This window comes from Benincasa hispida, chromosome 4 (assembly GCF_009727055.1).
Source record: "Benincasa hispida cultivar B227 chromosome 4, ASM972705v1, whole genome shotgun sequence".
Lineage (NCBI taxonomy): Eukaryota > Viridiplantae > Streptophyta > Magnoliopsida > Cucurbitales > Cucurbitaceae > Benincasa > Benincasa hispida.
This window is the reverse complement of record NC_052352.1, coordinates 11,428,595-11,453,196: the sequence shown is the minus strand read 5'-3', so window position 1 is coordinate 11,453,196 and position 24,602 is coordinate 11,428,595.

Genomic DNA, 24,602 nt, shown 5'->3' with positions numbered 1-24,602 from the left:
TTAAGATTGACTATTTCAAAGCGATGACCTAGGTAATTTGACCTTATTTCTAAGCTAACTATGAACTCCTATTTATTCGAGATTATCCTTAAATATGCATGGGTGAGGGTTGACTCAACACTGCCAACTCAATATGCCTCCCATTTTAGGGGTAAGACCAGGTAGATAGTTGGGGACATGTGCAAGACGGAATTTACTCCTACCTACTTTTAGGGATAGTATAAAGGTTTTTCCTTTAAGTGCTGACTCTGGGTCTTGAACAAGGGGCCTCATCCTCTCATTGGCCCGAGAGGGATTAGATTTAGTGATTGGATCACAAACCAGTTGTTTATTAGAGGATCAGTGGGACTTAAGGAACAAGATGTAATCTCGGGCATAAAACAGATTTTTACCTAGTCATTATTACCAATAACCTGTGAAGGGTTAACTTATTAATCATGGTTATATCGAGTGGACATAATATATCTACAGTGAGGAGAGTGCAACTACTAGGCTTTAGTGAAGTAACCCAGTAGATAACAAATGGTGGTTAATTAGGTTACAGATTTTAGCCAGTTAATCGCGGATCGTTGGAGCCCATGATCTGTAGGTCCATGAGGTCCCCTTCTAGATTATCGGACTAAACCTTAGAACAGTTTGACGAATGAATTTGAAGTGTTCAAATTCAGTTTTTGAAACAAAGCATTAAATATATACGATATATTTAACCTAATGTTTAATTGTGAATTAAACATAAAGAGAGAGCAAATAGGAGATATTTAAATAAGATTTAAATATCAAGATTATCAATAGGGATTCGTATAAATTGGGATAACTATTAGATTTAATATTAAATTAAATTAATTAAATTGCTTAATCAATTTTTTTAATATTAATTTACTTTTAAAATTGATTATTAGAATTAATTTTGAAATTAAATGGAATTGGTCAAAATTGCATTAAAAGTCAAATTGGTGACTAGGTCAAAAAATGCAATAGAAGTCAAATGGTTGACTTTTGACTTTCTAGACTCAAAAAATCAAATTTGTTGATTTTGGACTTTGAGAGTCAAACTTTGACCAAGTTAGTAGAAAGATCTAACATTTATGAGTGGGAAATGCCAACTTTTGTATGGCTAAGTATTATCTTCATTTGAAGACACATGTCCTACTAAATCCCACTTTGAGTTAGTTGATTTTTTAGTGTCAAATTCTCAACAAACTCAAAGTTGCATGTTTTGCATGTAATGGTCTTTAAAAGGGAATATTTAATGAATTTTAAAACTCTTGGCCATAGTAGAATTAGATGAGATTATGTAATAATCTCATTGCAATTTCTCTCAAAATCTTAATCTTTTCCTCTCCAATTATCCACTCACTGGATCCCACCATCACATTCTAAGGCTGGAGAATAGTCGGGAAGACTCTCATGATGCTTTATGAACTGTTCGTGGGGAGATTGGAGCTAATTTAGAGAAAATTCAAAGTCTATAAAGGTTGTATTCTTTTTCCCCTTTTACTTGTTATATTAATGCATGCTTATCTTTGTAATTAACCTAATTAGAGTACTTTAGATCATTTTTTTCTTTTTCTGCACATGTGTATGTTCCATCACCCACTACTTTAACTGAGATGAGCATCATGTTGCCAATTAGTAGAATTATTCCACTTATATAAGTATTCGTCAAGATTTACAATCTAATTGTAATGAAGAAAAAATTTGATAGAGAATCATTATTCAGCTATCAAGGTGTGAATTTGTATTCTCCACCATGAACTTAGTAAATTAGATTTAGTTATTCTCATTTTTCTTCTTTGTGAGACATTTCAAAAATCACTCAACAACTGACATCCTAAATTAATTAGGAAATATTTTCCTCATTAGCTCTAGTCAGTATAATTTTCTTGGAATCCCAATGATACTTAACTTTATAGAACATTTAGCTTCTCATGACTCCAACATACAATATGATTTTTATCTAGACACATCGTATGTTATGTAGATAATTACAATAAGCTATCACTGCAAAGTTTATTCATGAACACTTCATGAAATGACAATAATTCTTTTGAGAATAATTCCCAAATTAAGAGACAAAATTACATTTCTCTCATGAGTTGATGAAAATTTCAATATAATATATTCATCAAAATCTTTGACTTATATCGGTAATTAAAACTTTTAGAGAAATAAACATAAATTTGAATTATATAAAATATGTTAATCGATTATATGCAATTTATTATCCATTCTAATTCAGCAAAGAAATTTAAAGATGAACCCATGAATTTGAATATGAATCTCGTTCATATAAATGCAAAATTTCTAATGCTATAATACTCTAATGAGTCAGAATAAAAGCCACCATAGGGCAATCAATCAATACTTCACTTGATCAAGACATTCTCAACCAAATGTTACATCAAAGTAACTCTTTATTCCTATAACATCTAGTTGCCAAATTTTGGTCAAGAAACCATTAACGTACTTAACCATTTCATGTAAGTGTAACCCTTTAATTTAGATTTTAGAGTTTCACCCCCAATGAGTCAACCATAGGAAAAAAATCGACTGGGGCAAAAAATAAAGCAATCTTATCCATTTCTAGAGTTTGGATAAAATTTCATGCAAAAATTATTTGTAGGGGGACACAAGCAAAGGTGTCTCAAGGCCGAGCATGAAAGTTTACTAAAAACCAATGAACGAGACCACGAGATGTGTTGATACACTTCCCTCTCCCACTTACTATAAACACTTTCTTCATTCACCTTTGTATTGACCTATGCAAACAACATCCGTAGGAGGACAAAAGCAAAGGTATCTCTAGGCCGAGCAAAGATCTCACGATGTGAACTATTTAGGGAGAAACATGAAAAGAAAATTGAAGTAGCATATACATCATTTTCCTCTCACTAAGTGTTTTACAAATGAGGATTCATAATTAGGTAAATTAGGCTAATAAATTTATCTAAATGAATTGTTAACTTAGCCCAATACAACAATTATATTGGATAGTTTAACAATGTTGATTCTTGGTTATTAAACACTTATCTAAATCATTCATTGCATGCATGTAACATTATTGTCTAATTCACCTTCCAGGTCAGTTCCCAGATAGGGGTGTTCCATTTCTGTCAGTTTGAATACCCCAGCCTTAAACAGAACTTTCCTTAGACAAAGGTCCCTTATAGAAAATTATGTTATAAATTTAATCTTTTATATACTTCAATTTAATCCTATTAAAAGGAAATTAAAAGATTGATCCTATTTCTAATCATATTATAAATAAATATTAACATAGGTCTGGGTGAAATTAACTTTAAAACATTTAAAATTAATTTTAACCTATGTTTACATACAACTCTTGATTATAGATTTTAATTCTAATTTCATTTAACTTATAACTATTATAAAGTTTAATGAAACAATAAAAATTTAAGACATGCATCTAATGACATACATAAAAATATAACAATTATATTTCTAGGGTAATGTCATGCTTCATGCATTTTCATTTTTATTATATAACATAACATTTATTTTATCAAGTAATGAAAAAAAATAACACACCCATCACATAATATAACACTTATATGATACATTATACAAATATGACATTTATAATAAAGTATGATGCATGGACATGTTACTATGCATGCAATTATATATTACAACTCTTATATTAAATATGGTGCATGAAAATGCTTAACCTAATCATGTAACTATATAATACAACTTTTAAATGATGCATGATTTTATGTTTATCCTATGGTGGGATTTATACTATATGACATACAATATGACATATAAATAATTAAAACCATACAAACATTTATTCCTCTCATAAAAATATATAAATTTAATATGAATCAAATTTCAACATATAATTTTTATATGAATCATATTCAAATATTTATTTCTCTCATAGAAATGTATCAACAAACATTATGTAATTTATCAATATACATTATTTAACTGTATCTTATATAACTAATTCCCTTTAATTAAATTGAACAATTCAAATCACACCAAAATTAATTTGATTTCCATCAGTCCTCACTGAGCTAACGAGGGGACCTTATGGACCTATAGATTGAAGCTTCGATGATACGAGATTAATTGATTAATCTCTTTTACTCAAATTAATCAACATTCATTAACTGTCGGTCACTCTACTAAAGACCGATAGCTGAACTCTTCACACTATAGATATATTTATGTGTCCACTGGATATAACCAATCAACAGCGCGTTGACCCTTCAGAAATTACTCATAATTCGGGATTATCCTTAGATTTGCATGGGTGAGGGTTAGCTCAACTGTGCTGGCTCAATAAGCCTCCCATTTCAGGGGTAAGACTGGGCAAATAGCTGGGGACATAGGGTGCAAGAAAGAATTCACTCCTACCCACTTTTAGGGATAGTAGAGAGGTTGTTCCCTTAAGTGTTAACTTCGAATCTTGAACAAGGGGCCCCACCCTCTCATTGGCCCGAGAGGGACTCGGTTTAGTGATTGGATCAAAAACCAATTGTTCATTAGAGGATCAGTGGAACTTAAGGAGCAAGTTGTAATCTCGAGGTAAAACAGCTTATGGCCCAACCATTATTACGAACAACTAGTGAAGGGTTAACTTACTTATCATGGTTATATCAAATGGACACATAATATATCTACAATGAGGGGTGTGAAACTACAGGCTATAGTGGAAAATCCTATTAGTTAATGAATGTTCATTAACTAAGTTAAAGAGTTTGATCAATAAGTCTTAGATTGTTGGAGCCCATGATCTATAGGTTCATCGGGTCTTCTTGCTAGCTCACTATGGATAAAATTAAAGAACTAGGTGAAGTAAGAATTTGAAATGTTCAAATTTGGGCATTAGGGAAAATTATATTTTATATGAGATATAATTTACAATTAAATAATTTATTTATTAATGATTTTTTAGAGTATTTTTTAACATTAGCATGAAAGTGTTTTTTAAACTTGATTAATATGATTAATCAAAGTTAGGTGTCAAAAATAATTAAATACATGATATTAAATTTAATTTTAAATATTTTCTAAATTGTGAAATATTTTTTCAACAAAGTTTGTTTTATTTATATTAAAATTAGTTAGTGGAAAAATCCAATTGTTGGATTTTTCCACTAACTAAGTGGACTTTGAAGTGGCACGTCCAAAGCTTGACACCTAAAGATTACATACTAGTGGATTTTGAGGTGGAAGACATGAAAAATAGATTTTGCATGTAATTTTTTCTTTAAATAGTTCGGTTTTTGAAATGTGCAAAAACTAATGCTTCTTTGACTTTTCACTTGACACTTCCACCAAAATCTCTTTATTCTCCACTATTCTAGAGTGAAATTCTCTTGTCTTCACTAACAAAATGGTCCCACCACCGTGTTCTTCAACTGGAGAATAGCGAAGATTTACTATTGATGGTGTCGATCAAGCACAGAAGGAAAGATTACGATGGATTCTACAAATGTTATATTTTCTAACCCTTTATGCATGTTTATTCTTAGTTTTATGTAATAAGAACGTTATCGATTCTTGCTTCTGTTGTGAATGTTGTTCTTTATGTTCCATCATCCACAAGAATGATTAGGATCAGATCATTTGTAGCACTTTACAACAGTTGTAACCATTACAAAGTTGGTCGTATCAGTAGTGTTACCAAGATAAGGCACCCAACTTTATCCATATACTACCAACCATTTAGGTTATCACTTAAACATGATCCACTTGTATGTCTCCACGTACATATTTAAGTTACATTAGATAACTTTGGATCTTAGGTTCATGGATTATTGCACAAGTAATATCAAATCAATCAACCATTGATTCAACTAACATGAAACTACGTGGCTTTAGGGCATATTGTGAAACCCGGATTTCCATTTTCCCTACCTCAGCAGGTGATAAAAAGAATTAACTGAGTGAAAGTTAAATCCTATGTTGAAGAGAAGGAAATTTCTAAGTGTTGAATAGATTTTTCTTGAGTAATTTGGAGATAAGCCTTTAACTAGTGAAAATTTGGTTAAGTGTAAAGTCAAAAAAGAACCATGCATTGAGTGTTAGGAGACATTAACACATAAGATGAGTAAAAAGGCAATCATGCATTTGTAAGGTTGGACGCATGTTGGATGAAGTATTGGCAAGAGGCATTGCCAACAGTTGCTCATGCGCTGAGAATGCGTGAGCAAGAGCGGAGAGAGCGAGATGTTGAGCGCAAGACGCTAAGTAGATGATCGTGTAACAAATGAGCAGTACTACACGACGAGGTAGGCGATCGTATAGGCGGGCGCTGGCCGATCGTGTGGCAATGCGAGTAGCTAAATGATGAGGTAGGTGGTCGTATAGTAAATGCACGGAGTTAAGTGATGCGCTAGACGATCATGAAGATGCGTGTGCCGGTAAACGATGAGAAATGACGTGTTAGACGATCGGCTATACGATAGGCGATAAGCACTAAACGATTAGTGTAAGCGCTAGACGATAAGTGTGGAAGTTGAACGATAGTGCTAAACGATAGCATTAGACGATGAGCAGATGCGCTACACAATAGGCAGAATACTAAGCGATGGACGCTGGGCGATGATGCTAAGCGATTAGCAGATGCGTTGGACGATAGGGCATTAGCGCTAAATGATGGAGGTAAATGATAGGTGCGGTAGCTAAGCGATAGGCCATGCGCGAGATCGTTTACTAAACGATTGAGCTACACGATGGGTCGTTGGAGCTAAGTAATAGATGCAAGAACTAAGCAATGGGGCAGTGTTGAGGCTTGCATTACGCAAGGTTGATGAACTCATCTTGAGAAATGGCTATACCGAGAGAAAGTTGTAGCTTAAGTTAGTAGAAGCTGGACGAATTAAGTTTCATGCAAAGAAAGTCTTATGCATGAGGAGGACAACTCAAATAGGTGTGTGGCATAAGAGTATGTGAATGTTAAGGGAGTAGGTGGTGGCAAAACATGGTGCAAACACCCATGAGTAGGAGGTTTCATGCGTTAGAGGCATGGTAAAGATGATAAGGATCGTTTCCTTTGGCCTATAAATACCACCATAAGATGTCTCTTACATTCACAAGCTAAATCCTCTTTAAAGAATGTAAGAAAGAGTGTTAGAGGATGGATTTGAAAGAGATCATGCATTGGGAATGAGATCATGCGTCGGTCATGAAGTTCCAAGAGGAGGAGATGCTGTCGGACAATAAAGTCTAGAAATAGTATCAATTTAGGACGAGGATTTCTCCCATAATATTCGTGCTTTGGAATGATTCTAAAGCCACCTGAAAGAACTAAGAGTCTAATTTTCATGATAGGAATTCTGGAGAAGAATCTCCAAGGAATCGGGCTGGAGAGTGAAGAAAAGATTGAGGAGTCGAGCTTACGGGTAAGCTTGAGCCAGTCTTGATTTTTTAAGGATTTCGTCCAAATCACAAAGAGTTGTTAGCTAATATTTTAAGGTAAGCTTTCTGAGACATTTTAGAGCATGTTTGTAGAAGAAAGTATCTCAAGATAAGGCTTGGAACTATGAGTAATCTGAGATTTAAATTGAATTTGGATCTTCGGATTCAAAAGGGAGCCCGAGGTGATCAAGGAACTTCTAGAGAGAAAGGTTCCTAAACGACCAAGGTGAGAAACTAAATCTTTACAATGTTTTAAAGAAACCATGTACTAAAGAAAGATCTTTTAGATAAAGACATGTTTTCTACGCTTTTTAAAGAAAGTCATTGTATGACTAGTTTTGCTTGAAACCCGATAACGAAGGACATTTGAGAAGGTATTCGAGCAGCTCGATACTAAAGGATGAGTTTTGGGAAGGTATCTGAGAAAAAGTACCAAAGGCATGATGGTACTTCTTTTGCATAATATTCAGTTTACTTGTTTTCAAGTCACTCACTGGGCTAGAGAGCTCACCCTGTTTTCACATGTTTTCCTATTCCCCATGTAGCGAAAGGTGAGAAGTTCCAGGGTGCTGCTAAGGTCAAGGTCTGCCACAAGCCACAGTTACACTTCTGGAGGGTTTATAGAGTGGTTGTTGTACACTTTGTAGTTAAGTCTTGGAGTTGTATAAACATTTCATTGTTGTAATAAAATGGGCCTACCTAATCAGTTGTTGTTATCTCCTTGACTTAAAGTTTACTAAGTATAGTAAGGAGGTTTAGTTGGATAGTAGGTATCACAAAAGAGTGTATCTGCAGTCCCCCATGCCTCTCCTCGGGCTCAGGAGGCGAGCTCGCGGTGGGATGTGACACATATACCCCAACAATGACTCCATGGTCCCAGGATGATTTAACCTATAAAACAAGCATATTTTGCATAAGAATCATATCAAATAGATGGAATTAGGGATATAAAACTATTTTTTTTAGAGCTACCAAACATCCCTAACTTAACTCTTGATCGTCCTGAGCAAGGAAAAATAAAAGTTTACTTTCGAGAAAAAGGAGTTTATTTGTTTTATTCATTCATTTGATTCATTCAATTGGTACAAATCAATCATGTGGTTTATTCAATTAGTCATGTGTTTTGCTCAATCATATAATTCATTCAATCATTCAGTCCAATCTTTTCACATGCTCAATTATGTAATTCTAATCTCGAATCTCAACAGTCTAAGAAAGCAAATGCAATCAATCACTTAGATAGCAAAAGATTCACAAACAATTATTTAACTCATTTTTTAAAAGAAGTTTTTTTCGAGTAAAATCATGGAAAAAAGAATACAATGCACTCGTTATTTTAGAGTCTAAGACAAAAAAGGTTTATTTAACACTCATTTCCTCTTCCTCTACTCTAGCTCAGTTTTCAACCTAAGACATACTGCCTTGCAAAAAAGAGAGGCAATACTAACGCAAGAATGCCTAAAAACTCACACATACAAAATGTAGAAGACATTTTTTTAACCTAGAGGGCTAGCTTTCACACTCAACCGTCGGGAGTCTATCCAATCTTTTCCCGCGGGCCCTAACTAGACATGACAAAGGTAGCTCTTTTCACCTCTATCCATGCACACACTCTTTTTTTCTTTATATATATATATATAGGAAGCTAGCATTGTTTTTTCTAAAATGTATTAAATAACTCGTTTTCATTTTTATATTCAAATTTTTTTTTTATATCACACTAGACCTTTTTTTATTTACTTTATCTAGTCTTACTTCTAAAACAAGTTGGTTACTCTAAAGACTAAATGGACCTTTCATGGTGACAAAGAAAATAAAGAAAGATAAAAATTTTCTACAAATCTAGGATTCTAAAATGAACTTGAAATGAGGCATTCAATTTTTAATCATGAGATGGACAAGAAAAAATAATTTTTAAAAATTGGGTCAAATTTTTGTTTGAAAATCATTGTATCTAAGATCTTGAAAGTGTTTTCTTAAATGAGTGCATTATAAACTCATCATTGATTAGAAAGATATGATCGAGTAAAAGTTATGAATTGAGTTAAATTGAATGAGATGAATTTTGTTTATGTATGTTCATGCAATCAAGCATTCATGCATTTGAAGCAAAATTGAAAAGAGTCACAATTGTTTTTTTTTTTTCTTCATTATATCATGTAATGATATCAAAATGTGTATCAAAAAAAAAAAAAAAAAAAAAAAAAAAAAAAAAAAAATCGTAGCAAAAATCATCAAAGTATATATCTAAGCATCAAGGTCATAACATTTCAAACCATCAAGATAATCAAAGTATATCAAAATGATCAAGGTATCAAAACTAAAAATTCAAACATCAAAAATCACCAAAATATCACAATCACAAAACATTAAAAACATCAAACCACAAATCCATAAACCCGAGCTCAGATGCTCAAGGGTTATCCAGACATGCATATATCATTATGAGTAAAAAAAATTCAGTATGGTCTATTTTCTAGATATTTAGCCAAACTACCCCAATTCAAAGCATAGCATATATTGCACCCACCCAAAACTTTAAAAACTAACATTGTCCTCAATGTTGTAAAAGGAAGGAAAACACAAGGATAAAATAGAAAGAGAGGAACAAAAAACTCCCCTGATTTTTAGATGGGTTCTTGATCTTTTAAGCAAAATGGCGAGCATTGTTAATGATTATTTATTTCCTGCAAAGAATGAAGAATTCAAAAGTCTTTTAGTTATTTATTATTTGGGAATGCTAAAGAGAATGAAAAATAAGAAATAAGAAAAATCAAAAGAAAGAAAGAGAAAAATTTGCGTCCAGCTCTCTCCAGCAAGGGAAATTTTTTATCGTGATTGCACGACGTTGGGTGATTGTGGGCTATGTGTAAGAGGGTTTGGTCAAAACAAAGCTCAAGTGAGCTTGATTGACTTGCCCTTCATTGTAAAGTTTGAGCCTACGCCCATTCACCTTGACCCTTTTTCCTGTTTCTAAATTTTTAATCACAATTGCACCATAGGGAAACAAATTAGTGATTTCAAAAGGACCAAGCCATTTAGATTTTAGCTTATCGGGCATCAATCGTAGTCGAGAATTGAAGAGTAGGACTTTTTTACCAACCTCAAAGTCCTTCCTTATGAGACCCTTATCATGAATGAGCTTAGTTTTCTCCTTGTAGATTTTAGAGTTCTCATAAGCTTCTAGTCTCAACTCTTCTAATAGTTAAAGTTCAAGCAATCATTCTTTGTCGGCTTGAGCCCAGCTCATGTTACACTGTTTCATTGCCCAGTATGCTTTGTCTTCAATTTCCAAAGGTAAATGGTACACCTTGCCAAAAGCAAGTCGGTAGGGTGTAGTTTCTATCAGTGTTTTGAATGAAATTCGTTATGTCCATATATATATTAAGAAACCTTGAAACAATAACAGAATTGTTAAATCCAGTGGGGATAGCCTCGACCCACTTCAATACATAGTCAATTACTAATAAAATGTAAAGATATCCAAAAGAAGAAGAAAATGGGCCCATGAAATCTATGCCCCATATATCAACCACCTCACATACAAGAATTGAATTGAATGGCATTTTATTCCTCTTAGACAATGATCTTCACACATTTTTCACACGATTTGCAAAAGGCATATGCATTGACAAATAAAGAAATCGAAAACAAGCCACAATCTAAGACTTTCCTAGTTGTCCTCTTTGGACTAAAATGACCACCACATGCAGATTCATGGCAAAAAGCAAGAATAGATTCAACTTCCTCTTCAGGGACACACCTCCTAATAACTTGATCATAACAAATTTTACAAAGATGGGGAGGGTACCATAAAAAGTATTTTGAATCACTTTTAAGTTTAAACCTCCTAGATGAAGGCATGTTAAGAAGGAACTTACTAGTCACAAGGTAATTCACCATGACGGGAAACTATGGAACGAAAGTGAATACCTTGAATAAATGTTCATTAGGGAAGTCTTCTCTCAATGAAATCGGTTCTTCTTTCTGAAAAAGCCTACTCAAGTGGCCGGCCACTGAGTTCTCTGATCCTTTCCTATCTTTCATTGTCAAGTCGAACTCTTTCAAAAAAACGATCCGCATCACAAGTCTTGGTTTGGATTCTTTCTTTGTCATCAAGTACCTGATGGAAAATGAATAGTACAAACAATAACTGGAAAGCCAAGAATATAGGATTGAAATTTTTCTAAAGCAAAAATAATAGAAAGAAACTCCTTTTCTATTGTGTAATTGATTTGAGTTGTACTGAGAGTTCTCGATGCGAAACAAATGACACGGCTCTTTTTGTCTACTTTTTGCATTAAAACCACTCCAACTACTAAATTACTAGCGTCACACATGATCTCGAATGGTAGGTCCCATCTCGACGGTTGAAGAATTGTTGTAGAGTTCAACTTTTCCTTGAGAGTGTCCAAAGCTTTTTGGCATTCCTTTCAAAATTGAATTAGGAATCTTTTTGAAGAAGAGAGGATAATGAGAGTGCTATCTCTGAGAAATCTCTGAAAAAAGGCCTATAAAACTCTGCACTTCCAAGAAAAGAGCGTACTTCCCTAACGTTTGTGGGATAGGGAAGGTTAGTGATAACATCAATTTTAGCCTTATCTGCTTCTATGCTTCTAAAGGATACAAGAATTCCTAGGACTATGCCATGTGAAACCGTAAAGTGACACTTTTCATAATTTAGAACCAAATTGGTCTCAATACATCGTTTCATTATAAGACTAAGGTTATGAAAAAAATCCTCAAATGAATCCCTAAAAACGGTAAAATCGTCCATAATTGAAGGGAAACCAGTGCGGTTTCTCAGCGAAAGCGGGGATCGATCCCATTTTTATATTTCAATAAATTTCAAAATTACAAAAACATATATAGAAATTATGCATTTTTAAATAAAAAATTAGAACATGCTTTTTTTATGGGAAACTGGAAAGAAATATATATCACCTTTGAAGAACACTTTCTTCACGAATCCCTCGATCTAGATCACGATCTCTTCTCTGATCAGGATACTACTACAACTAAAACCTTTTGTATTCTCTAGGGATGAGAATCTGGCAGGAGTTGTGGGCTCTACCCATTGGAAGAGGGAGAAGAGATTGAGAGGGAAAGAAGAAGAATTTCTTCTTTATGATTTTTCTACAGAGAGCGCTTTGTGGGAGAATTAATCCATATACACAAAAAATGGAAGAAGACCAATGAACTTCCACACCCACTACACATAACGTTCTGAGAGAATAAGAGGGGAGGGAGTTGTAACTCTCTCCCTTTAATTAAATTAAAAATTAATTTAGTTTAATTAATTAATTAATTAATTATATATATATACTGTCTCTTATACACATCTAGATGTGTATAAGAGACAGATATATTATATTAATTATATCACATATAATTAATTTAATTGATTATATCATATATAGTTAATTCTCTCAATTAATTTGAACACTTCAAATCAATCTAAAATTAATTCTCAACTAAATCCCCGCTGAGCTACAGAGGGGACCTCATGGACCGTAGATTGAAGCTCCAATGGTGCTTAGATAACTAATCAAACTCTTTAATTAAATTACCCAATTTCCATTAACTATCGGTCACTCCACTAAAGACTGACAGCTACACTCCTCGCACTATATTTTCGTATCAATTGGATATAACCAATCAAAAATGTGATGACCCTTCACAAATTGCTCGTAAGTACAGCTAGGTCAAAATTACCGTTTTGCCTCTATAGTTACATCTAACTCCATATTTATCTTATGAACAATAAGCCATAGTCCAACTAAGACTGAGTCCCTCTCATGTCAAGAGAGAATGTGGCCACATTGTTCAAACCCCAAAATCAGCCGTTAAGGGAGCAATTTATCTACTTATCCCGACATCAAGGAATGAGTGAATTTCGTCTTGTGTAGTTGTGTTCCCAGCTCTACAATCAGAAGAATCTCCAAAATGGTAAGCTTATTGAGTTGGCAATCTGGTCACTCTCACGCATACAAATCAATGGGCCGCCTTCATGAGCAAGAGTTCACAACTCACTCAAGATTCAGGTCATGTCACCTATGTGTTGGATTTTATGTCCTAAAAACTCATGGTTTGTAAACAATAATCTCATTATGTAAATCGATAAAGTTGTTATCGAATATATGAATTGCTTATTTCATTTTAAAAATAAATCCAATAAACTAAAAGATTCATGACTATTACATGCGTACTTGAACTTTATGTGGAGACATAAGAGTGGATCAGGTTCAAGCAATAGTCAAAATGACCTATAGTATATGAATAAGGTTGGGTGCCTTATTCTGGTAATACTATCAGATGCGGCCCACTCTGTTGTTGTTACAAGAAGTTGTAAAGTGCTATAGACGAAGTGATCCTGATTCGTACATATAGTGACATGAGAAGTAGGGGCATCAAGTGTAATGAGTTTGTGCAAGATCGGACCAAGTAATAAGTCACTCTTATCTTATAACGTTGTTTACTATTTAAGACTGACTATTTCAATATGATGACCTAGATAACTTGACCTTAATCCTCAGCTAACTATGAACTCCTGTTTATTCGGATTATCCTTAGATTTTCATAGGTGGGGGTTGGCTCAACAACGGCAGCTTAATAAGCCTCCCATTTCAGGGGTAACATCGGTTAGATAGCTGGGAACATAGGGGCCAAGTTGGAATTCACTTCTACCCGCTTTCAGGTATAGTAGAGAGGTTGTTCCCTTAAATGCTGCTTCTGGGTGTTGAACAAAGGGTCTCACCCTCTCATTTTCCCCAAAAGGACTCGGTTTGATGATCGGATCACAAACTAATTGTTCATTAGAGGATCAGTGAGACTTAAGAAATAAGAGGTAATCTCGGGGGGGGAAAAGACTTTTGAACCAGTCGTTATTACGAAGAACCTGTGAAGAGTTAACATACTAATCATGGTTATATCTAGTGGACACAATATATCTACAGTGAGGGGAGTGCAATTCTGGTCTTTAGTGGAGTGATACCATAGTTAATGAATGGGGGTTAATTTGGTATAAAAAGTTTAACCAATTAATCTTGGATCATTGGAGCCCATGATCTGTAGAATTATTAGGTCCCCCTACTAGCTCACAAACAAGTAAGCCTTAGAATAGATAAGTAGATTTGAAACGTTCAAAATCAAACTAAGAGAATTAGTAATTATATGTGATATAATTACACATTTAACTTTGAAATTAAACAAAATTGGAGAATAGATTAATATTTAAATATGATTTAAATATTAATTTCATGAATAGAGATTTTTTATAGTGGAATTGGTGATTAATTATCTAACACTTGATATTAAATTAATTAGAATTAATTAATTATTTATTTTATTAGAAAAATTAATTTTGAAATAATTTTTTGTAAAATTAATAAGACTTCAGTTTTAGTTCTAAAATTGAAAATTGAAATTGAGATTTAATTTTGAAAATAGTTTCAAAATTAAAAGAAAATGAAAAATTAAGGAATTATAATGCTTAATGATTCTATTTTCTTCCGCTGCATATTTCTATATTCAACAGTATGCTCATCCTGGTGAAATGTAAGTTTCTACTATTAACAGTGCTATATAATGAGGCTAATCATTTCGTGGTCCAGTTTTATACAAACTCTTTGTATAGGATACCTTCGCTCACATGTCTCCACATGAATTATCAGGATCAGATCATTTGTAGCACTTTATAACACTTGTAACATCTAAAAAGCGGGTCGTATATGTAGTGTCAACAAGATAAGGTACCTAAGAAAGGGATTGGAAAGTGGTCCTTCTTTGTTACTTCGTTGAGCTTTCTAAAATCGATGCACATCCTCTAACCATTTTGAACTCTCATCGGTATCATTTCTCCTTTGTCATTCTCCACTATGGTTATTCCAATCTTCTTCAACACAACATGTACTTGACTCACCCATTAGCTATCCGAAACGGAGCAAATGATATCAGCTTCATTAAGCTTAATAATCTCCTTGAGAACTACCTCTTTCATAGTGGGATTGAGTCTTCTTTATGGTTGCACCTAGCCTTGTTTCCATCATGAGAATTATCCTATGCATGCACAAAGACGGGCTTATCCCTTTAATGTCTTCTAAGGTCCAACTGATCGCCTTTTTGTACAACTTCAAAGTTTCTACCAAGGTGCTTTCCTGAAAAGGTGTTAATTCTTTAGAAATGATCACAGGAAAGGTGTTCTCCTCCCCTAGGTATATTACTTGCGATGAGAAGGGAGAGCCTTAAGCTCGATCCTTTGTACCTGAAGATCAACCAAAACATTATTAGAAGTTTTATTATTTTCACAAAAGTCATGAGAAGAAAGTAAAGTGTCATTCAAAGAGTCATCGTTAGCAAATCAATAGAAGGGGTCACCAAACCATCACACTTATCATCAACAATAGAAAAAGAATTCATCATCAACATCAAAAGATTCAATTGAACACAAAGACAAATACATTTCTAGAAATTTCATGGCATCGTAAATATTGAATGAAAAAATTTCACCATTGATTTCTACAAATAGAAAACCTTTATCAATATCTATTTTGGTCTTTGCAGTTTTCATAAATGGTACTCACACAAAGACAAATCACTCATAGTACTCACATTAGCATGAATCGGTTGTGCCGATAACTTGCCCGATCCTTTGTTCTCCAATTTACTCACCACAGTTGCCAATTGAGTGATTTGTGTTCTCAAATTGGACAAGTCCGTTTTTTTTCTTGTTAAAGAGATTTGGTTTACTGTTGAAGAGGCTTGGTATCTTATGAAAGTTGGATTGATTCCCTTTGTAATCAATGAATATTCTACTGAAATTTAAGAGAGTGATCAGCAAATGTTTTAATTACAACATCTAGTGACATACTTGAGGATGAGGAAGATGAAGATTTGTTCCAATTGTCAAATTGTCCATGAGATCCCCAATTGAAGTTGGGGTGGTCCCTCCATCCTTGGTTGTAAGTTTGATTGTGATGATTGAGTTTTCTTTGAAAGTCTCCAACCGCATTGACTTACGCTTGGGGACAAGCATCAGATGAATGTCCCACCACACTATAAGCTCTGCATATTTTTACTTGAGGGACTCTACCTTATTCCATCTATGTCATAAGAGTTGTTAGGTTAAATAGTTGGGATCTCAATTCATTTACCTTCTTTGTTGTAGATGGGTCAAACTCAATAGCCCTTGATCCAAGGTTTTGGTCATTCTCAGCCATATGGGAAATCAATTATTGTGCCTTCATCATTTTCTTGTTGGCAAGAGCTCATCCCACCACCGAGTCTATGGCACTCCATTCATTAGAGAGAAAACCATTATAAAAGTATTGGATTAGTAGTTGATCAGAAATTTAGTGGTGAGGAAAGCTAGCACACGATTTCATATACTTCTCCCAATCTCCTGACAAGGCTCCCCCAAAATTTTGTTTTATCTCATAAATCTCTTTTCTAATAGTATTAGCCCTAGAGGACGGGAAAAACGTTTTAAGAAATTTCTTTTTTAGGTCATTCTAAGTTGTAATCGACCCAAGGGGAAAGTAATACAATCAATCATTAGCCCCGTCCTTTAATGGAAAAGGAAAGGCCTTATGGTTTAGTTGCTCCTCGGTCATCCCATGGAGTCTCATATCATCACACACCATGTGAAAATATTTTATATGTTTATGTGGATTCTCTTCTGGGAATCCCTTAGAAATAGATAACAAGTGAATCAAATAGGCCTTGAGCTCGAAATGGGCTATGGCTGGCTCGACAAACTCCCTAAGAGTCTTTACATGAATCACACCCATAATAACTTCTTCCTCTTCTTCAATTGGATCCTACAAAGCTTGATGATCTTCTTCAAGCAGTCCTTCTCTTCTCCTCTCCCTTTGGATTTACCTTTCCTCTTAGGTAATCTCTACAAAGAAATAAAGCTCAAGACTCCCAGAGGAGTGGGTCATAAACCAAATAAAGAATAACCACACATAATTTCTTTTTTTTTATAGAATTTTTTTTCAAAAGAATTAAAAATTTGACTTAATTGTTGCCTTGTTTCCGTGATAATGGCATCAATTTGTTAAGCTGGATTTACATCGTCAATAAAACCAAACCTAAATAAATAAATTAGTAACATTTCTTTCCTACAACTAATACTTTTCATTCCTACAACTAATACATTTCTTTCCTACATTTTCGGGTCGATCCACGGAGAACCGATCAAACAATCAATTCCACAACGAAGTCTTGGAAAATGGGGGATTGGTTTGTAAAAGAAATCAAAAGAAAGCAATTTGAAAATCTTTCTTATTTTGGAGACACACAAAAATATAGCACAAAGATATATTTGTAATTTCAAAGAAAGAACCTTGGCAAATTTAATCAATATGTATAGTTTTATCTTTCAATTCAAAACATGATATAAATTTAACACAATCCCTTAACCTATCAAGCAGTACTTAATAGCCAAGGTAGTTAATCAAGAATTTAGATTTTAATTAACCCTAAACTAGTAAAAAACACTTCCTTGAAATAATGGTGTATATTGCAATGGTGGAGTATGCGTTGTGCATGCAAGTTTTCCTAGCAAAATCCAAGTATAAATTCTATTAGGTTGCAGGGTAAGCTTAGGGTCGAACACAGAGACTAAGGAAATAGTATGCGACAGTGATTAGAGATTACTTTGCAGTGACAAATAAAGTAGTGAGTTGATTGGTATGTTTGTTTAAAGAATAGGTTCTATGTAGCGGACTTGAGAAAAAAAGTCAATAACACGAAAGATACAATGAGTATATGGGGGATCAGGTTGAGAAGGGTTTTAGCTAATACTTCCTAAGATTGCGTTCACGTTATGCGATCATACTACATACATACAACAGCAAGTCATCTCTCAATGCAAATGCTATAGCTCATAGTTTTTAGAACGCGTAGGATGTATGCGATGCTGTCTATAGGACTTATGTCTAAGCCTCTATTCTTGTCTATGCGATGGTGAATGACACACACATACACAAGGCGACCGCATACTACCATAATCTATTTCTAGGATGCATGAGATGCATGTTAGCAAACAGAGTTTATCTCTAAGTCTCTATCGCTCGCTTATGCGGATCTAATCTTGCTTTCTCAAGTCTAGATTGAACCTAGCTCTCTCAAGTCTAGGTTCTTTCTTTGGACTTCCTCTCGAGTAGCTCTAAAGGGGTGATGGACGCAACATAAGACAAGATGATTGCATTCAATGAAGATCTTAGGTCATACTAGCTAAGTACTTCTCAACCCATTCGGATGTTTAGTTACTCATGCGTAATATAAAGAGAGTGAGCAGATATAGAGACGCAAGTTCCATCTTATAAATGAAATCAAGATACAGGATGACAATGGAAGGTAAAGATAGGGAGTCTGGTAGATATTTCTTGCTTTCCAAGGCTTTTATACTGTTTTTCTCTATTCTTCCCCAAAGAATATTCTTGCTCTCGCAAGATTCGGCCCTCTCTCTATTCTCAACGCTTCCCAGCACTCTCTCGAGCTGACCAGGAATGATCTTCCGGCGTCTTCTCTCTTCTCTCGCCTCCGCTTTCTAAGTGTAAGAAAACTATGAACAACGGCTAAGTATTTTCTATATGGTGAATTCTCTATATGGCTCAGCTGGAATAAGATCGAACTTCTTTAACGAAGGTGGCCATCGGTATTTATAGAGCTTCAGGGTGAAGAGCTTTTTTCTCTCAAATGATTGCACTAATGAGATGTCATTAATTCTCTGTCTGATCTGCTGAACAATTGTCACCAAAAAGTTGAGTGTACTTGCTACAGTGTGTCATTAACGGCTTGTCAACTAAATTCGGACTCAATCGTTATCAGCTTTCTGTCCCATCATAATTTATTAAGCTTTCACCTTGATGCGCCGTCTCTATGCAGCCACCTTCTTGAGTAGATCTTCGCGAACGCATACGATCGCATAGCCTTGCAGTCGGAATCTGTTAATGCGCTCGGACGCTAAATTCCTTGGATCGCAATTCTGCCTTGCACCAATGCATTTTTCTGCACAAAACATAAATTAGTTGGTTTAATGCGATGGATGCATGCGATCACAATGTTCTAACCTTAATGCTTTTGGCACGATTTTATACATTTTTGTCGTCGCAATCCTACATTATTTTATATCTTTGTGTTGTAATAACGTGTATTTCTGCCCGTTATCACACCCCCAAATTTAAAACAATGCTTGTCCTCAAGCATAAACTAAAGATTTTCTCTAGAAAGTGGACCGCCTTTTTCTTTCCTAGATTTCTCAAGGTTTTCTTATTCAAATCCTATGTACCAAAATCGACTTAATTCTTATCCAGGTCTCTTCTTAAAATATTTCTAAGATTTAGGGACCGCAAGTTTAACCTTCAACAAGACTTTACTAGTTTCCAGGGTATCAACTGATTTATTTCATAAAAAAAAATTCAACTATGGTGTTTTAAAATAATTTTTATCTTAGCGTAGTTTATATATACTTTCAATGACCTTGCGCTGATCCAAGTGCCTAGCCTTTGTTTTGGCTTGCCCCCACGTGTGTCATGCGAGCATCCAACTACGAGTAAGGCACTCTTTCCCTATCTAAACTCATGCCCATTTGGTAGCGGAATTGCGATCATTTTATTTATGCATTGGTCACAATTCCTACCTTCGTTTTGGCTTGCCCCCACGGGTGTCATGAAGACATCTAACTACGAATAGGATCTGGTCGCAACGTTATGATTTTTTTTTAAATTCCTAAAATAGCAATGTTGAAAATGAATACTGCACCCCAAAATTTAAACGCAGCAATATCCTCATTGCTGAAAGATTGAAAGAATTCATGCAATGCTCTTAGGAAGTTTCGTAAATATGAGTTTGAAATAAAGCTGGTGAACCACTAACTTCTAAAAATATTTCATGAATTGACTGTCCAAAAATTATGTTGACTCTAGTGCATGTTGAAAAATAGAGGCATGCATTTCATCATTGAAATCATAATTGGCAAAGAAAAACAATACGGTGACTTACTAAATTCATCAAAGTTTAATGATTGCCGACTAAGAAGGATGTGATGAGAAAATTAACAAATTTAAAATGAGATACGAGAGTGCAAATTTTGGAATAAAGTCAAGGAAAGATACAACCCCTAAATTTGCTCGGTTATCCTCATTATTTGTGTCGCTTCCTTCTTTGCGACGAGCCAATTTCTTTGATTGCAGTGGCTAATTGCATTTTTCGGTTATCGTGTAGCTCCTCCGTAATCATTCACTATGATCGTTGCAAAGAAAACATCGAGAGGGTAACAGAAAAGACAGAGTTAACAATTCTTTTTTTTTTTTTTTTTTTTTTGAGATAAAGCAAAACTTGCGTAAAAGGATGAAATCATAGCAGATATAAAGAGGTAGAATTGAGTTCATGAATTGAAGAGTTCAAAGGATACTTCACTAAACTTATGTCCCTAATGAATTTGAATCATATGATTGTGCAGATATTGCCCACTTCTTCTTTACTTAGAATTCCTCAAGTGCACGGAGGTGTTTTTGCGGTGCAAGTCTTCTCCATGATAGATTTTGACTCTTTGCCCGTTAACTTTGAATGCGTTGGTCCCGAGCTCATTGGATAACTCAACCGCTCCATGCGGGAATACCTCTCCGATTATGCAAGGACCAACAAATCATGACTTTAATTTACTGGGAAAGAGTCGTAACTGCGAATTGAATAAAAAGACCTTTTGTTCGACTTGGAGATTCTTCTCGCATAATTGTTTGTCATGCCAACGTTTTACACGCTCCTTGTAGATTTTGGCATTCTCATATGCGTGAGTTCTCCAATCCTCAAGCTCGACCAGCTGAAGTTTTCTTGCTTCCCCTGCGGCCTTTAAGTCAAAATTAAGCTTTTTCACTGCCCATAGTGCTTTAAGAACCAACTCAAACGGTAAATGACATGCCTTTTCGAACAAGAGCACGTATGGGGACATGCCTATAGGTGTCTTATAGGCGGTCCTGTATGCCCACAAGGTATCATCCAGCTTCATTGCCCAATCTTTTCGTGAAGGTTTTACCACCTTCTCTAATATCAGCTTGATTTCCCTGTTGGACACTTCAGCTTGACCATTCGTTTGTGGATGGTATGCGGCGGCCACTTTATGGAGGACATTATATTTCAGCAGCAAATTGTTGACAATGTGATTAACAAAGTGAGAGCCTTCATCACTTATTATGGCACGTGGAGTGCCAAGATGAGTGAAAATATTTTTCCTTAAGAACTTGGAGACTACTATCACAGCGCTTGTGACGCACGATACCGCTTCTACCCATTTGGAAACATAGTTGACGGCCAATAGAATGTATTTGTGACCATTTGATGGTGGAAATGGTCCCATGAAGTCTATCCCTCAGAAGTCAAACAATTCCAATTCTAAGACGATGTTCATGGGCATCGCATGCTTCCATAAAATGTTTCTCGTGTGTTAGCACCGGTCGCATTTCATCGCATAGTCTCTTGCGTCCTTGAATAATGTTGGCCAAAAATAACCACTTTGTAACACCTTTGCTGCTGTGCGTTGGCCTCCAAAGGGAGAACTCAATTCCATTCTTTTTGAAAGCATAACTTGGGTTGTTGTCGAGCACATTGTTCTTTTTCACCCTTCAAGTTAATAGGAGTGAAAGAAGATTCATCCTAATAATCTTCATATGTTGTGGGAGTAAGGGCCATTAGGAAAAGAAAATGAACGGTATACACTAGGAATTTTTTAAGGGACTCTGACTTATTGTTTGCACTGGGATCATCAATCGCCATAATGTCCTCCATATGGCGAGTCATGGCATTGTGATAATATGCGTTGGTGAGCAACGTCTGGTATGCATAGGCGCAAAATCTGGTCTGATCCACTCTTATAAAGATTTGGCTCATCCCAATAATATGATCTACATTCATGTCTGGGCTGCCTCTTTTGGGGGTTAAATAGTCTTCAGGAAATTGTTCGTAAACCAGAAAATTAACCACATCTGCATACCATGGTAATTCTTCAATTTTAAATAGCTGCTCATCTGGAAAAGTTGCGTTCACCTCTAACTGGTTGCGGTCGACTTCTGGATTTTCTAATCTTAACAAATAGTCCACAACCTGGTTCTCCGTCCCCTTGCAATCAATGATTTCCATGTTGAATTCTTGAAGGATGAGAACCCCTCAAATCAATCTCGACTTCGCATCTTTCTTCGTCATCAAATATTTTATTGCCGAGTGGTCAGTGTGCACGATTAATTTAGCTCCCAGCAGGTAAGCTCTTAATTTTTTCAACGCAAATATCATCGCAAGCAATTCTTTTTCTGTGGTAGTATAATTTCTTTGAGCAGGGTTCAAGGTTTTATTCGCATATGTGATGGGGTGTAGCATTGTTTTCTTCTTTTGCGTCAGCACTGCCCCCATCGCATAACCGCTTACATAACACATTAGTTCAAAGGGTTGTGTCCAGTCCGGTTCGATCAACACATGTGCGGTTATTAATGCATTCTTAAGTAATTTGAATGCGTTTAGGCATTAATCATCAGTCGAATGTTATTTCTGCCTCCAGCAATGCACTCAATGGTCGTGAAATCTTTGAAAAGTCTTTCACAAAACGTCGATAAAAGCCAGCATGTCCTAAGAAGCTCCTGACAGCCTTCACATTTGTTAGAGGTGGAAGCTTTTCAATCGCCTCAATCTTCGCCTTGTCATCCTCCAGCTCATCTTGGAGACTTTGTGCCCAAGCACAATACCTTCCTTCACCATGAAGTGGCATTTCTCCCAGTTTAGCACAATGTTCGTCTCTTCACATCTTTTCAATATCTTCTCTAGGTTATTGAGACAGACTTCATATGTTTTCCCATACACCGAGAAGTCGTCCATGAAAATTTCAGCAGAATCTTCAAGATACTCAGAAAATATGGCCAATATACACCTCTGGAAAGTGCTTAACGCATTGCATAGGTCGAACGACATTCGTCGAAATGCAAATGTTCCATAGGGGCAGGTGAATGTGGTTTTCTCTTAATCCTCAAGAGCAATCATGATCTGGTTGTAGCCGGCATATCCATTCAAGAAGCAGTAGTAATCATTTCCTATTAGGTGGTCTAGCATCTGGTCGATAAATGGCAAAGGGAAATGATCCTTCTTTATCGCCGCATTCAGTTTGCAGTAGTCCATGCAAATCCGCCAGCCAATGATGATCCTCATTGGTATAAGTTCATTATTTGCATTTGGGGCTGACCCACGTGCTGTCGGCGATTCGATAGATAATCCCTACGTCCAACCACTTGATTATCTCCTTCTTCACGACCTTCTTCATCGTAGGGTTGAATCTACGTTGATGTTCGATCGATCCTTTCTGATTATCCTCGAGACGAATCCTGTGCATGCAATATGCAGGGCTGATTCCTCTAATGTCTGCTAGCGTCTAGCCAATCGCTTTCATGTACCTTTTCAGGATGTTCGGTAGCACATTCTTTTGATCTTTATTAAATGCAGAGGAAATTATTACAGGTAGCATTTCATTCTGCCCCAGGAAAGCATACTTTAGGTGGTTTGGAAGGGTTTTCAGCTCTATTGTCGGTGATTGTTCCAAGGATGGTTTTTGGGTTTTTCTTTCTTTATTCACTATCAACTTTTCCTCCTTGGTTGTTGTTTCTGTGATCGCATTGCAGGCTACTATGGATGTGGTCGCATCCTCAACTTCATTTTCATTTTTAGAATTTTCTTCTTCATTCAAACTGGGTTCATCATCGAATTCAGTGAGGTCTTCTTCTTCCGAGTATTTCATGGCTCTGCTAATATCAAACCTGAGCTTCTGTCCATTCACGCTCAGTGTGATCTCTCCCTTGTACACATCAATTTGAGCGCTACCAGTGGATAAAAATGGTCGTCCCAGAATGATGGGTACAACCTTATCCGCTTCATAATCAAGGATTATGAAGTCTGCCAGTAAGATAAATTTATCAATCGTGACCAAGACATCCTTCACCTTTCCTTCTGGTTGCACAAGGGTTCTATCAGCTAGCTGGAGAGTCACCGTCGTGGGTGCCAGCTGCCCCACATTCATCTGCTTAATAATTGAAAAGGGCATTAGGTTGATGTTGGCCCCGAGAACGCAAAGCGCTTAATCAATGTATAAACCGCCGATCGAGCAGGGTATTGTGAAACTTCCAGGGTCACGCATTTTTTATGGAATTATGGATTTTGAACTTTGCGTC